Source organism: Rhinopithecus bieti, unplaced genomic scaffold (genome assembly GCF_001698545.2).
Source record: "Rhinopithecus bieti isolate Rb0 unplaced genomic scaffold, ASM169854v2 scaffold_6945, whole genome shotgun sequence".
Taxonomy (NCBI): Eukaryota; Metazoa; Chordata; class Mammalia; order Primates; family Cercopithecidae; genus Rhinopithecus; species Rhinopithecus bieti.
The window spans coordinates 1,616,755-1,633,484 of NW_016805531.1; the positions used below are offsets into that span (position 1 = coordinate 1,616,755).

General features: G+C 40.6%; 1 long non-coding RNA gene across 2 annotated transcripts in view; it reads left to right on the top strand.

The window, feature by feature from the left end:
• The window catches only part of LOC108530116 (uncharacterized), a 71,898-nt gene that overhangs the window by 41,705 nt on the left and 13,463 nt on the right, over positions 1 to 16,730 (top strand). For both annotated transcript variants that reach the window (XR_001885759.1, XR_001885758.1), the window contains exons 2-3: positions 10,601 to 10,783; positions 13,285 to 13,441. This is a non-coding gene — a long non-coding RNA (uncharacterized LOC108530116). The remainder of the gene's footprint in view (positions 1 to 10,600; positions 10,784 to 13,284; positions 13,442 to 16,730) is intronic.

Genomic DNA, 16,730 nt, shown 5'->3' on the forward strand with positions numbered 1-16,730 from the left:
ATTAATTTTTTTTTTTTTTTTTTTGTAGATATGTGGTCTCACTATGATGCCCAAGCTGGTTTTGAATTCCTGGCCTCAAGTGGTCCTCCTACCCGGGCCTCCCAAAGTTCTGGGATTATTTTGCAGGCATGAGCCACCACTCCTGGCTCACCTGAAGAGTTTTAGAAATCGCTGATGTCTTGGTCCCACCCAAAAAAATTCTGACGTAATTGATGTGGGGTGCATCCTAGACAGTAACATTTTTAAATTCCCAAAGTGATTCTCACGTGCAGCCAACTTTGAAACCACTTCTATAAGCCACTGGTTCTTAAAGCGTGGTCCTCGGACTACAGCATCAGCGTCAACTGGGAGCTTGTTAGACAGGCAGACTTTCTGGCCCCACCCCAAGCAGACTGATTCAGAAACCCTGGGGATAAGCCCAGAAGTCTGTGTTGTAACAAGCCCTCCAGGTGATTCTGATGCATGCTAGTATTTGAGAGCAATTGCCTTACATAAAGCTTTGAGAACCCACAGTGTATCGACACTGTTTGTGTAGCTGCTGTTCATGTCTCAAATTGGTGTCTTTCTCAGGAAGCAGCAAGATGTGATGGAAAGACTATGGGCTTTGGAGTCAGGCCAGACCTGAGTTTGAATCCTAGCCCCATCATTTATGAGCTGTGTGAGCTTAGACAAACATGTAATTTAACCTGTATGAGCTTCAGTCTCCTCAATTGTGAAACAGTGGAAATTTTATCTAACCCATAATGTTGTTGTGAAAATTAAATGGGATAATAGCATCTAAAATGGACTCATAGAGTACTATAAATCAGATCTTAGTTCCCTGTCCTTCCTCCCTTCTATTCCAAATTTTAACAAGCAATAGAAAGAAGTAACGGGATATTGACATGAGTTGGGCATATTCACTTTCTTGTCAGTTCCTAAATATTCTTTTCTATCCTCTTCTGATAGCATCATTTCTTTGCACTTGAATCAGCAGCATGACATAGGACTTTGGCATCAGGTGACTTCCATGAGCCAGACACAGGACCAGGCTCTGGCTACTGGGCCACTGAAAGAGAGTCCAGTTTTGGTCTCATCACTTGACAAGGACAAAAAGTAAGGTCAGGATATTCAAACCTGGCAAATCCTTCTCCAGAGTCCACTGAGTGGATGTATTCTCAGAGGCATGTCAAACTTTTAGAAGTAGTTAATTCAGACAAATTGCTGAATTACTTAATTCAGACTTAATTCAGACAAATTGCTTACTTTATTCCAACAATTCCCCTATTCTGACCCATTTATAGACTTTGTATTTTAACATCAAGGATTCAATTTCTCTCTTCTGCTTAAGGAAAAGGCATCCAAGTCCTCTGCGGGACACGTGTGTCAGTGTAGTATAATACCTAACAGCAGTACCAACAATTGACATCTCACTAGATCATTACTGCTTACACCCATACTCTGTTTAACTCCATTTCAGTCTCACACCACTCAAGGAGGGAGGCATAATTACTATCCCCATTTTACAGATGAGAAGGCTGGAGCTCAGAGAGGTTAAATGACTTGCCCAAGGTCACACAATTAGTAACTAGGGGAGCTGTTTTATATCCTAACTGCCATAATAATGATAATGAACAATAGTAACAATATAAAAACACAGAGCACCTGAGAGATGGAAAGAATTGACTACTGGAAGACATACACAAAGTCTGATTCATGCATAAACAGCTGGATTCAGACCAACTATTATTATTAACAATTCTCTCCTTTCCACCCACTGCTCCCTCTACTGTTACTCCCCTGCCCTCACTGACTTCAGCATTGTTCGTCCCTAGAATAATGAGATGGATTTCTCAAGAATACCTAACCATGTTTTCCAATTTTAAAAACATTTCCTTAAAAATGGAGAGAGTAACCTGCGGTGAAATGACCAGGTGTCCTAGTGCCATGCCTGTTGTAGAATGAGTGGCAGCAGAGTCACCAGGGAGAGATGCAGACTCTCAGGACTTGCCCCAGACTTCCTGGATCAGAGTCCAGCATTGAACAAGCCCCCCAGTGACTGGTCCACACAGTCTGCAGTTCCTAACCAGCTCCCAGGTGAGCCCAACACTGTTGGTCTGTGGATTCTGCTTTAGCAGCAGGGTTCTAGAATGGACAGATCTTCCACTCCTCTGTCAGCACACTAGGACTCAGGTCTCAGTGCTGTGGCAGAGCCCATTAAGCTGATCATATCCTATAGTCTATGCTGATTTCTTCTGCCAGCACCTTCCACCTGAGGGAAGGTGGGAGAGCAGGAGAGGCTCTTTGAATCCCTCTAGGCACCTGCCCTGAAGACGTACCTGGGATTTATGGCTTCAAAAGGGGTGCACTAAGCTTCACAGTGGAAGTCTCAGCGTGCCTGCATGTGGCAGTGGGAAAAGATATCTGTGAAGCTGGTTCTAGGTGTCTCTCTGTAAAAATGTCAGGGCAGGGGATAACTGGGATAAGCTATGTCTCCAGTAGATCTTATGTCCTTCAGAAGGGTGGCCCTAGAGCTGCATCAGGTAAATATGGGATATTTTATAGAAGGTTGTAGAGGACATCTGTCTGGGCATAACTGGCCTCTCCATGTTGATTCTGACATGCCTCTTTCCTCTCTGTCCTCTAAGCCATGCTGCAATCCCCTGTCAACCTGGCCTGTTTCCCAGGGATCTGCCAGCGCTTACCTGATCTGTGTCAGCTTTCCCATGCAGCTCTGTTGTGTCCCCTGGTTTCTGGGTTCCTGGGTTCCTGGCACGGGATCCAATGCCCTGTGTCTGAGTTTTGCTCTCCTGATCCTCTGTCACCTAGGTGTCAATCTAAGTGGCTAACATGCTTTTTCTTGTTGCTTCCTTGACCCTGGAAACAAAAAAGGTAATGCAGTTAGAGGCAGTTGAAGGTCTTGTGTCCTGAGAAGGATTTAACTCATTTAAACCAGAACTGTTAATCATTCCACCGGGCCAGAATCTTTTTCTCCCTCATGGAACTTTCCCAATTCAGGATAAAGCATCATTACTCATGTAGTTGCTCATGTTGAAATCCCAGGCAGAAGTCATTCCCGAATGCCGCCTTCCATCACACCCACATCCAGTCCATCAGCAAGGCCTGTCAACTCTTTGTCCAGAATACGTCTTAGGTGTGCACACTGTGCTTCCTGTTTATCAACACTGCTCTGATCCACCATCTCTAGGTTACAGCTGTCCCCGACTGGCCTCCCTACTACCTGTCTTGCACTTCACAAAGAAGCCAGGGTGATCTTCTCAAAATCACTTCTCAGATTATCACTGTAATCTCTCCCCTTCCCAATTTCAAAACACTCAAAATCCAAACAGAACATCATGAACTTTGACCTTTGACCTTTGTCTCCTTCTCTACCTCTATATCTTCCTATTCATTCATTAAATGAATGAAAACTTCTCAACTCACTCACTCTACTCCAGTCCCATGGGCTCCTCCCATCAATGGGCCTCATCGTGGCCTCTTCTCTCCATCTGAAACTCTCTTCCCCCAGAGGATAAGGTGGCTAACTTTCTCTACTGAAGCCTAATCTTTGAACAGACCTCAAAGATTTTGTCCAAAGAGAGGCCCTCCTCTGACCACACAATCTGAAGCAAGTTGTCGTATCAACCTTATATTATAATGTTCTCTAGGCCTATTGCTACTGGAATCACGTTGTTAATGTTTCTTTTTCTTTGTTCCTGTGTATATCACCACTGGAACATGAGCTTTAGGGAGCAATTACCTTACCTGTTTTGTTCATACATTATAGATCCTCTACAAATTGAAGAAAATGATGGCAGGAGATAGGATGAGTGCCATCTTCATTTCTGTGTTAATTCCTTTATTTTTATTTTATTTAATTATTTATTTATTTTTGAGACAGAGTCTTGCTCTGTCGTCCAGGCTGGAGTGCATTGGCACGATCTCTGCATGCTGCAACCTCCACCTCCTGGGTTCAAACAATTCTCCTGCCTCATCCTCCTGAGTAGCTGGGACTACAGGCATGCACCACCACACCTGGCTAATCCTTGTATTTTTAGTAGAGATGGGACTTCACCATGTTGGCCAGGCTGATCTGAAACTCCTGACCTCAGGTGATCCACCTGCTTCAGCCTCCCAAAATGTTGGGATCACAGGCGTGAGCCACCATGCCCAGCCAATTCCTTTATTTTTATAATATTTAGAATGCCAAAGAGAATGTTAAAAACTATGAGGCAGGCATGGTGGCTCATGCCTGTAATCCTAGCACTATGGGAGGTTGAGGCGGGTGGATCACCTGAGGTTAGGAGCTTGAGACCAGCCTGGTTAACATGGCGAAACCCTGTCTCTACTAAAAAAATACAAAAATTAGTTGGGCATGGTGGCACATGCCTGTAATCCCAGCTACTTGGGAGGCTGAGGCTGGAGAATCACTTAAACCCGGGAGGCAGAGGTTGCAGTGAGCCAAGATTGCACCACCGCACTCCAGCCTCGGTGACAGAGTGAGACTCCATCTCAAACAACAACAACAACAACAACAACGAACACCTAACTATGCTGGTTGGAAAATGCCATATTAAGTGGACTCATGCTTAGACCATGCTTGGGTCACCCATAACTCCAGCATGCTGGGGCAGCAGGTGATGCTGTGGGGAGGAATCAGGGCTATCTGCTTCTACTCTTGCCATAGTAGTTCAAGGTGCAGAACTCAAACTGCACACCTTACAGGTAATGAATGAGTCTGTGGTGTCACGTGAAACAGGAAGAAATGAGGTTTAACCAATAAAATCACTGATTTGCCCAAGAAAAGGAAAAATTTTTCTCCTGGTTTCATTTTTTATTTGAAGATAGTTCACTCAAGATCAGAGCCAGTGTCCCACGTAGACAGAGTGACCCAATCTGGGAAGTCTACGTTCCTAACTTGAGAGCAAAAGCGTTGGAGAACAGATTTCAAAACTATACTATGGGTTGTCCAAGTACGAAAGGATGACAAAAACAAGACAACAACCTAAGAAATAAAGAGATGTTTCTGACAGTGCCTTCCCTGCCTTCACCGTGAGTCCTCTTGCTCTGCCAGTCCCCTGTCGGCATTCCCATAGGATTCTGTTTTCCTTTGCCTCATCTAGAGTCATCTACATCCAAGGTTTTTAAGGACTATTCACATATCAATTGCTGCCTTCAATTAAGATTGTTTTCCTATTCTGCAAACTTTTATCTCCACTTGCCAGGTAGTTTTTTTTTTTTTTTTTTTTTTTTTTTTTTTTTTTTTTTTTTTTTTATTAACAGCCTTATTGAGGCAACATTGACCTACAATTAATATCATATATTTGAAGGGTACTGTTGGATACATGCGATATATGTTTACAGCTGGAAAGGAATGACCATAATTGAGATAATGAACATAATCATTACCTCCGAGTTTCCTTGTGCCTGTTTGTCATTCCTTCTACACCTGCTTCACATCCCCAGGGAAACACTGATCTGCTTTCACTATAGAGTATTTTACATATTCTCAAATTCTGTAAAGGAGATGATTCAGTATGTACTCTTTGTTGTCTGGCTTCTTCCATTCAGCTTCACTATTTTGAGATCCATTCATGTGTGGGTATCAGTAATTCATTTTGTTTAATTTCTTAGTAGCATTCCATTTTGTGGATATACCACAGTTGATTTATCCAATCACTTGATGATGGACATTTAAGTCATTTCCAGTTTATGGGTTTTACAAGCAAAGCTGCTATGAAGATTTGTGTACAACTATTTGTATGATTTTATTCCTCTTAGATAAATACCTATGTGTGAAATATTTAACTTTTAAAGAAATTCTGAAATTGCCTTTCAAAATGGTTGCACCTAAATTACATTTCAACCAGTAGCATCTAAGAGTTCCAGTTGCTTCCACATCCTTTCCAAAACTTGGTTAGGCCAGTTTTCTTATTTTTAGCCATTCTAGTAGGCGTACTTCCTTAATTCAGGACATCATGACATCTTCCCTGAATCATTACAGCCTCTTGCCCTCTGCCCTCTTCCGTACCTTGTCTGTATGCTATACTTTAAGATCCTACTCAGGTCTGTGATATCTTTCCACATTTCTTGCCACCCAAAAAGCTATCACCTTCCACAGAATTTGCCACTCACTCTTCAGCACCACATCCATATGCCATAACAGACATACCTTGGAGGTGCTCCTATTCCTGTACTTATCAATTTACCTATCTCACTGCACTGCAAGGGTTTTCTGCCTCTTTCCTACCGTAGATTGTTAGCTTGAGGTCAAGGGCTAGGTTTTATTCAACTTTTCATGCCCAATTCTTTTGACACTCAGCACAGAGCCTGACACATAAAAAGTATCTATTGTTTCTGAAGGATGGAGTGAAAGAAACCCCCAAGTTTCCATTTACGGTGAACTTCGTATTTCTAATCACTACAAGACTCTTCACAAACAAATTTAATGATTTGAGGATATGCTCTGTGTCCAATTTTACCTACACAATGAATAACCATCTTTTCCTGTTTTCATCTTCTTTTCAAAAGATGAATTAACTCTTCATCATATTATCTGAGAAATGTACTTTCATAAAAGGGGTGGCTAAATTGGTGATTAATATTTTCTTATATATATGTATATATGTGTGTATACATGCGAACACACAAATACATACACACATACACCACACACACTTACCGTCTTTCAATGTGCCCTCCTGTACACTGGAACATTTAGTCAATAAGACAGTCAGTAAGATCTTTTATTTCTTTTACTAAAGAGACAGGGTCTCGCTCTGTCACTGAGAGTCTAGTGCAGTGGCACAATCGGGGCTCACTGCAGCCTTGACCTCCTGGGCTCAAGCAATCCTCCCACCTCAACCTCTTCCCACCCATCTCAAGTAGCTAGGACTACAGACACACACCACCACACCTGTCTAATTTAATAAGACCATTTTAACTCAATTTATTCTTTTCTCAGTGCTACGGTTGTTGTCTTTAAATCATACCTCTAAATATTACAGAATTTCTTGTATGAAAATTTATCTTAAAATGGGGAAGAAAAGCAAAATTAAACAGCATTGCCTCAAGTACATTATAATTCACAACTGTTATTAAAAGTTTTCACTTTATTAAGAGACAGTGAGTTATACCACAATTCGAAGTGAAGTTTAAAATAAGATGATCAAATAGCTTTTCTTTCTTTAATAATTTCTCCCCTTCATGAAAGTACCATTTATAGTGAAATGCGGTATTCATATTTCTGAGAAATAAACCAGAAAAGGCCACTAGCAAGAAATGATTACACATGATGTTTCCATTAAGCATTTCCATTCCTTTCAAGTTTCAGATCTACAATTTAAGCACTTACAACCCAGGGGAAAAAGGAATTCTAGGGTTGCTCAGCCCTAGTTTACAGCATGAAGCAGGACTGTTGTGTGGATGCCCCAGGGACCTCTACAAAAGCCTCGTAACTGGAGCTCACAAATACTTACTACCACTCCCTACTGGGGCTGAAACACAAACTGTTTAAGTGAAGTAAGGTAGATGGAACAGAATAAAAGGGATTATTTTGCATCACTCTCCCATAGTGCTCATCTTTCCTTTTGGTAAGTCAGGTATCAATAGCTAGCTGATGTTTTACTTTAATGTTTTTTTCACTATGTATGTGTGTGTGTGTGTGTGTGTGTGTATGTGTGTGTGTGTGTGTATCATGCCTATCTCAGGCTTTACCAGCCAGTAAGCACAAATTTTTAACACCCAAATAGCATTAGCTAATGATATATAATAATAAATTATTAGCTAATAAATATAATAATATTTAACTGCATGCCCCATCCCACTCCAGGGTAATTGGACTTGTTATGGCTTATTATTTTCTTTTTAAGAGACAGGCTCTTGCTTTGTTGCCCAGACATGAGTGCAGTGGTACAATAATAGCTCACTGCAGCCTCAGCTCCTGGCTCAAGTGATCTGCCCACTTTGGCCTTCCAAAGCTCTGGGATAACAGGCAAGAGCCACTGTGACTGGCCTGCTTTTCAATTTTGTACTCAGTATTTCCTGGAGACTCTGAAGCCTTGCCCTGATGTTTCTAGAGAGAGACTATTAGGATTCTAGAATATGGCTTCAGTCTCTACTACTGTTCCTCGAATCCTGCAGGAATTGAACATTAGCTGTTCTCCATGTCAATGAGACTGAAGCCTACCTCAAGCCCCGATGCCAGAGATCCTAATCACCACTCTTGCAAAGTCAGAAGAAGAGGGTGGAAGGCCGGATTTCCTGCAGAAACTCAGCTTGAGCCTCAAAATATCACAGCAATTAGCAATCCAGTTCTTTCTTTCTCTCTAGGTGGTAGATCTAAGCCTGGATCAGTAATCCATAGACAAGCAGTTCCTCAGAGTTCTAAGGGCAGATATCTGCTCACATCACTATAACAGTGACTATCTCTTCACTACCTGAGGTTTAAAGTGGTGTACCAGACATGCCTAGGGCAATACTTTTGAAGTAAAAGGGGGAAAATGACTTCATTTTTAGTGTGGAAAGGAAGTTAGGCTCCCAGAGCAAGGTTGCATGAATAGCTCTCAAGTATTTAGAGATATATAATCCTTTCAAGGTACATAAACATGCATGCACACATGCATACACACTGCCACTGCAGCTGCATGCAGCAGATTAGAAATGGTAGCAAGTTCTTTCACAGGCTTCTTATGGAGAGTTGGGGGCTATTTGCTCTCCCCATGAATATGGGCTGGCCTGTGAGTGTTTCATCAGTAGAGTATAGTGCAAGTGAATCTATGTCAGATGTAAGCCTAGCCTTTAAGAAGACTGGTAGCCACTGCCTTGGCTTCTTTGGGCACTGTGCCTGACTAGTACCCTGCTTGAGAAACTCTGTGGAGAGGCTCTGAGCCTCCATGGAGAGGAAGAGGACTGAGACATGTGGAGTGAAGCCCATGCACCCTTCAGCCCAGCCCAGTCACCATTTGGATACCAGGCACCCCAGTCAACTCCACATGGTTCAAAGAAATCAGTCAATTCTTGACCCATATAAAATGATCCTTATTTTAACTTATCAAGTTTTGGAATACCTTATTATGCAACATAGATTCCTGGAGCTCTAGTTAGGGACAAATATTGTAAGGTCCTCCAGGCTGTGGTCAGAACTCCCATCCCCTTTTAAGAGCAGTTCCGCAACTGATCCTCCACTCCAGACTCTTTCCACTGGGTGCAGATCTGTGGGGACCTTGAGACCAACTAGCCTCATTGAATGAGTTTCAAGTTTTCCCCTACCAGATTCAATTACTACATGCAAAGGGGTACACTCAAAATAATGGAGCTCCATTCTCTGCCCAGCCGGGACACCCTGTTACATGTACTTTATTAGTTGCCACGATTGCTATTTTAAAGTTTTATAAAAGGTTAGGAGATGAGGTTTGATCAGGGGAAAAAGTACATCTTTTCAAAGCTTTTCTTAGAATTTGAGAGGAAGGAATCATTCAAGGATGGGAAGTGCATGAGTAATTAAATTACTTTAGTCTTCCTTATTTTTTCTTTGTAATCATTATGTTTTCTCTTCCCCAAAGCTCACATCCTAAACCCTGTGCTGCATTTCAGAATAAATCCCAAGGTTCTCAATTATTAGTCTCTGTTAGAACTATCTTCTCATTTTCTCTTTCTCTTTCCCTGCTAAAATTAGCATTCCTACCAGGACTCTGTAGTTAACTTAGTACACCGTTCCAGCTCTGAGTCAGACGCCAAGAACACCTTTTCTGTCTGGCTCCCAGGGTGCCTGCATTGATGTACTATGCTGAGGACATCAATATGATGTTCAGTGATGCATAGTTGTTTCTATTCTAAGGGATACATTTGACTGTTTATAGAGCAGCAAGAAACAGCCTAGTGTTCACCTGCTGACAAAATGAATGTGGATAAGATGCTTCTAGATTTCTGGCATAGATGCTTGTGAGCAGTGATCAGCTAAGTTTAGGTGTGGCTTATAGCAGTTAGGAACTTACTGAATCTCAGATTCTCAGATGACCTTTTCATCTGGGCAGGAAGACAACTTTTCTCAGCTGGGCAAAAGTAAAAAGGGTTCAGAAATTTGATGTGTCAAATTCACCATGACTCATTTATCAGAGTGGTGGGGGGTTAATTTTTTTTTTTTTTATCTTTTCATATCAAGTTGCAGGGTATTCTCCAAAAGCCCAAAAACGAAATCAAACTAGATGAAGAATTGAATGCATTCATTAGGACTTGTTCCTAGTTACACAAAAACTAGGGTGGCTGTAGTATTTATTATACAGATGAGGACACTTTGAGAGTGCAAGAAAGCACTACTAACAGTTACACCACAACAGCAGGTGTGTAGGCTTGGACAGCCCTAGGCAAACAGGGATGCATTTCCACCCTTGAAATAGCCCAACTCAAGTTGTCTTAAGGCAATAAAGGAGATTCACTGGCCTGCGTTAGCAGAAATGCAAAGGTTAGGTGGGCTTTGAAACAACTCGACCAGTTTCTTTTAATGTCTCTATTTTGCCTTCTGGATGGTAGCCTTTTTATATATATAAATAAATATTTCCCTAGCAATCAGACTGAACATATAGTAGTTTTATCTCAAGACTGGTTCTTCTTGTGGTCATAGGTGGATGCCAGTAGCAGTTGGCATGTTTCCTTTTTCACATTTGGCAACGGAAAGAACACCTCAATCCCAGCATTCTAAGCAAGAATTGCAAGGCTCAGACACGTCAATGCCCACTGCTATAACTGACAAGGAAGTGGAATGTCGTGTTTGGCTTCAACCAACAAGGGCTGGTTGGAGCTTTGAGTAAGTTCCGTTTCTTACAAGTACTCAGGACAGTTTGGGGATGAGTGATTTTTTTTTTTCCATGAAAATTCTGGGTAATGTTTCTTTTTAAAAAAGAATGGGAATGAATACTTGATAGGTAAGCAGCAAACATCTGCTCTATTGGAAACAAACCTGAAATTTAATAAAGTAGCTTTCTTGGTGCCCTGAAAGTTAAAAGAGAGGGACTCTGATGTCAGACTTTCTATGTGTAAACCCAGGTTTTACCCTTAATAACCACGTAACCTTGTACCAGTTGTTTAACCTAAGTCTCATTTCCTCAAACTGGAAAATCAGGATAATGCTAATAACTGCCTTACATGGTTGTTATGAAATTAAATGAGATAATGTATGCAAAGTGCTTATGACACTTATGACAGGGCCTGTCATATTGTGAGAGCTTAATACATGTTAGCCTGTATTGCAATAGTCGTTGAAGTGATTGTTTAGCAAGATGTTCATGAGAATCTGTAAGGAAATTCTAAGGTATCAGCAGTAAAGAAATTCATGTACTTAGTTGAGGGAGAAATAATGAAGGCAAGAATAAGAACTGAAGGAACTGGGGTGTGAGGGTGGCATCTGGGAGAGAAGAAATTTAAAATGATTTCCGTCCAAAGTGAGTCTCCCATTTTTAAATACTGCAGCAGACTCTCTCAGGAGCCTTTTCTAGTGTTTCATGGTCAGGAAATTCTGCCTTATGTTTAAGATAAATCCCTTGTTGTCACATAAGCTCGTTTTATGTCTTCACACAGGATAAAACATAGGTAAAGGTTTTAGAGACACGGAGAGCTGAGATGGAGCTTTAGAGATGTTATAGGGGAAAAGTGACAAGGCTTAGTGACATCCATTTCTTAGTGACAGGGAGAAAAGGGTAGAGTCAGATGCAGGCCCATGATAGTGGGCATGAAAGACGAGGGAGACAATGGTATCTGTGACAAAGAGGGAGAGGGGAGAGGTTGGTCTGCTAGATAAGGAGCTGGATTTATAAATATAAAGTGGTGATATTACCAGGGCTCTGATAATAAAATCAAAATGGTGCCAGAATAGTAAAGAAGACATTTTCTCTGCTTCTCTGTCCTCTCCTAGATAAGTAGGAAGCTAAAAAAAAAAAAAAAAAAAAGGAGTGGGGACAGAAAAGATGTTGCAATGACAACTTTTAACAACATGTACACATTCTGGCAAGGGTCGCTCGTTAGAAGCACATCAAAATGGATATAATCCAGTCCTAGTTTTTGGTGTGAGTGTAGCAGCGGGCGTGGTAGTAATGATTGGCTTTTCTTTGCCTTATGGGGGCTTTTGTAACAAAAGTGGCACTTTGCCCCAGTCATCTATCGAGTGAGTCTTCTGTCTTACAAATGCAGTCTGAATCATTCACCACAACCACATATATGCAGCAATTTTTGCTTTCCCGTGTTTTCCTATAAATTTTCTGTGGGATTGGATTTGGGTAGACTCTTGTATTTAAAATGAAATTATATTTTCTCATGATTGGTTTCAATAAAAGATAAACTAGATTATCCACAGTTTGGTTGTTTATTAATGTAGCTGAATTAAAGATAAGTTCTTCAACAATTACATACATTTTAATTACAAAACGTTATATGAGGTTTTATAAGTACTTAATTTAACTTGCTATACACTTAGCACCAGGTAATCTTTTTGCATTGAAAATAATGAGAAATAAGGATCCATTGTTGAAGCTTGTACTTTGATTTAGGAGGTGCAAATACCTCGTTGTATCACTGGTGGGAAATTGAAATTCTAGAGAGAATAGTGTCCCACTTAAAAGAGATAATATGAAAATAATTTGTTTGTTTCTTGTGGTTTTGCTCTCCAAGCACACTTTGCTTGTGAGACCAATTATGGATTTTCCGTATAGAACCATTATCTCCATCATCAAATTGATGGCAAATAACTTGCTTTTTTTGTTCAAATAGTAGTTTCTCAAAGGATAGTTGCAACTGAATGAATGAATGAGTAAATAAGTAAACGTACCTATTATACTTGAGAAAATCAATTTAGAGTCCTGAATTTGTGCATGAGAAGCATCAAAATAGTATGTGTATTGAGGCAAAGTTATGGACACAACAAAGTTGCATTTTGTATTTTAAGCTATATCTGACCCTGATTTATTTATATGTCTAAGAATTTAATTCTTGCTTAACTACTTGACCTACTACTGTCCAGTAGTCTCAATTATTTAACAGCTTAAACTGACACTTAATAAGTATGTAAATGGAAGGCACCCTAACACAATACAGGTATCTCCCTAAGTGCCAATTATATGCCTCAACATTCCCTTCAATTTGAATGTGTTAGTAAGAATCTAATTACACTGGTTTATAGCTGATGGAATTACAGAAGGAGAAGATTTCTCTTCTACATACTTATTAGACCTCAATAAGTGTTCCTTTGCAATCTGTTGCTATTCAATTACCAAGTAATAACTGTCTTAATGAATCTAATTGAAATGCTTATTTCAGACTCCTATCACACCAAAAAAAGAGGCTTCACTTGGAGTGCTGCCACTGGATAGGGCCTGACTTGTTTATCCAGAAAGAAGTGACTTCCCTGGGAAGAAGGTTGCATCTGTGAAAGCCTGTGCAGCATTTCAAGGACATTCATGTTTTCATCATTCAGGTATTAGAAAATGGAAGCCCCTACTCAAAAACCTTACTAGTCAAGCCCATGCCTGTGTGCGCACTTTTACAATCATTCTGCCTGAATTTTCCCCTCACCATGAGAAGCTTTGGTTTAGCTTTCCTCAATGAAGACAAAATAACAATAAGTAAAATATCATAGCTAATATCTGTAGGGTACTTACTAGTGCCAATGCTGCCTAAACACTAGTTTAATCTTCACAAGTCCCCTGAGAGAAATGTATATGGTTATTGACTCCATTGAACAGATTTGGAAACAGTATAGTTTAGTCTTTGGCAGAGGGCAAATTCATACAGCATATCGGTTAATAAGTGGCAGAGTTCATGATGCAACTGCAGGCACACTGGCTTTGGAGCCTCTCACCCGCCAGCAAAAACTATCACAAGAGCAAAGACATGAAATAAATGTTATCTTAGTTGATGCAACCTCTTGTTTCTTGGGAAACGGAAACTGTAAACTTGCATGGCAAATTTGAAAGTAGCTCCAAGTCTCCTGAGCCCTAGTCCTGTGCACATCAACCTACACCATGCCGCATTAAAACAATAAACAAACAAACAAACAAAAAACTCATTGAGCTCGATGTTCTATGTAATACTCTTTGCATCCCCATTCTTTGGTAACTTTTTTTTGGATCCACAACTGGGACATAAAATGTGTTCCTCTCAAGGTCATGATTAGAATTTGTTTGGAAGATAATGTAAGAGGATAGTTCAAAACACACTATTGTGTTTATTTCCTTTAAAGAAAAAATTTAAAGTTTTATTGGCCCAAACACAAAGTGATGTTATTTCAAGAGAGGGCAAATCACTTTGACAGGCACAATTTTTATGCAGATTCTGTGAGGCTCCCCCTTTTAAAACCACCCCTGGAGATCTGGGCATAGCCATGAACCTGCTGTTACAGATGGGCTCAGCCCAGAGATTCCCTGAAAAGCCAAGTTATCCACAGTAGTATGTGACCCTTCTTGAGTTGCATCCTCATTGTCAGGGTGAGGGATAGATGCCATGGTCCATCTTTGGGACATCTGCAGCGTGGAGTTTCTTCCTCTCCAAAAATGATGATAATGTGGTCACTTCAGAGGTTTCAAGGACTTCTGATGAACAGTATCTCTATGGAATATACAAGGATTTTAGGTACAGTACAAATAAGGATTTGACAAGAATAAAAACAACACTTTATATAAATTACCTAGGTTTGCTAAAGAGTCACCTTATCACTTACACAGGTGTGGTGTTCATCTTTAACCACTGGTCCTTTTTCAGTAACGATTGGTTTCATCACTCTATGTATGAACAGACAGAGTTGCTCAGGTCTGTTCCTGTCCCATTTTTCTCGTTTGAAACTATGATGTTTCCCTGCAAACACCTGTTCTGGTCTGTGCTAATTTCAGGGGCTTAATTCCCCCTTTGCATATTCATCCAGAAACAGTTTGTTGTTGTTGTTGTTGCTGTTGTTTCCCTAGACAGGGTCTTGCTCTGTCACCAGGCTGGAGTGCAGTCACACGATGATAGCGCGCTGATAATCTTCAACCTCTGGGTTCAAGTGATTCTCTTGCCTCAGCCTCCCAACCAAGTAGCTGAGACTATAGGTGTGAGCCACTACACCAGCTAATTTTTAAAAATTTTTTTTTGTAGAAGCAGGGTCTTGCCGTGCTGCACAGGCCGGTCATGAACTCCTGGCCTCAAGTGATCTTCCTGCCTTAGCCTCCCAAAGTGTTGGGATTACAGACGTGAGTCACTGTACCAGTCTTCTAAGAAGCAGTTTTTAAGGAGCAACAGGTCCTTGTTGTTATCCAGTTAACACAGTATCAAAATTATGAGCCTGCCAACAGGCCAGAACTTCTTTTATATGGAAAGAAAACAATATGATAGAAGGGAGTTGCTTAGCCTCTTGAGGAAGCCCTGAGTACACCCAGCCAGACGACTTGATAGTTTTGAGTGCCATTAATTTGCTGAGTGCTGGTCAAGGTTCCTTCCCTCCCCTTAGGACTTGCAGCCTGGAGAACTACAGCTTATGATTGTTGGAAAGCTCCCGGGAATGCCCTTATAATGATGTACATGGGAAATTTGAAGTGGGGAACAGAGAATAGACAATGGTGAAATGACAGTTTAACTTAATCCTGTGCTTTCTAAACAGAGAAAGCTCAGAACAAGAGTTCATACAAACATCCAGCAGGCAGGGACCAGCTCTATGCGGAAAGAGTAGTTTATGGAACAAGAAATGGACAATAATTTTTATGTCCAAAATTGATTGTTTTGAAAATGACTAAAGATTATAAGAACTTGAAATCTTTTATACTGAAATTTTAAAATATTTTAAATGTGAAATTGTGAAATGTGAACATATTTTAAAGGTGAAATTGTATAATTACAAGCAGTAAATTTAATAGAGAATGTGAAACTTTTCTGAAACAGAATAGATTGTAAAGTGTTTACGGAATATACACTACCTATGGTATTCCTGTTTAATTTTTTTCAAAATAGTGAGTTGTTTGGTTTTAAATTTTTGCAGGGTTATTTATTAAATGTATTTATTATTAAATTATGACTAGTTATACTTTGTTGTTTCTTTAAGGCACAGGTCTTTGAAGAGTTTGCATTGCTCTGTGAGTTACCAGAGGACCACAATCTTTAATGCAATTCAGACAGCAATTCACCAGGCTTTGCATGTGCTCAGGCCTGTTGCTCCTTATCAGAGGCCCACAAACAGCTCTCAGTACAGCTGCAGCCCTGGAGAATTTCCCTGTCTCCTCCTGTTCCCTCTCTCTCCTCCTCCTCCCACTTCTCTTCCCTGCCTCTCCCCCACCCCTATACAAACACACGTGCGCGCACACACACACACACACACACACTACTCCTTGGCTCTTTAATTTTCCTTTGAAGGCATCAAAATCAATTTTGGGACTCAATTTGGTACAAAGAGTTGATATGAATTTGATATGGATAGAGTTGACTGATCTCTAATCTGGGTTTGAAGATGTTGATGCAAATGGAAAGGAAATAATCCCAGGCTATTGTGACAGATGACATGGTGTAGAGGGAAGAGCACAGGACTGAAGGTGGAGAATCACTTGTTTATGCAACACATATTTCCTGAACGTCAGATACGAGGATAGAGCCATGAAGGAAACAGAGCCCCGTTTCTGCAGAACACACGTTCTGGTTGGAGAAGACAAGTAGCGAATATACCAACAAATAAGAGAATATCTGATGATGATGAGTGTTTTATGAAGGGGATAAAGAGTGACTGCAGGGCTAGGGAGGAAGTG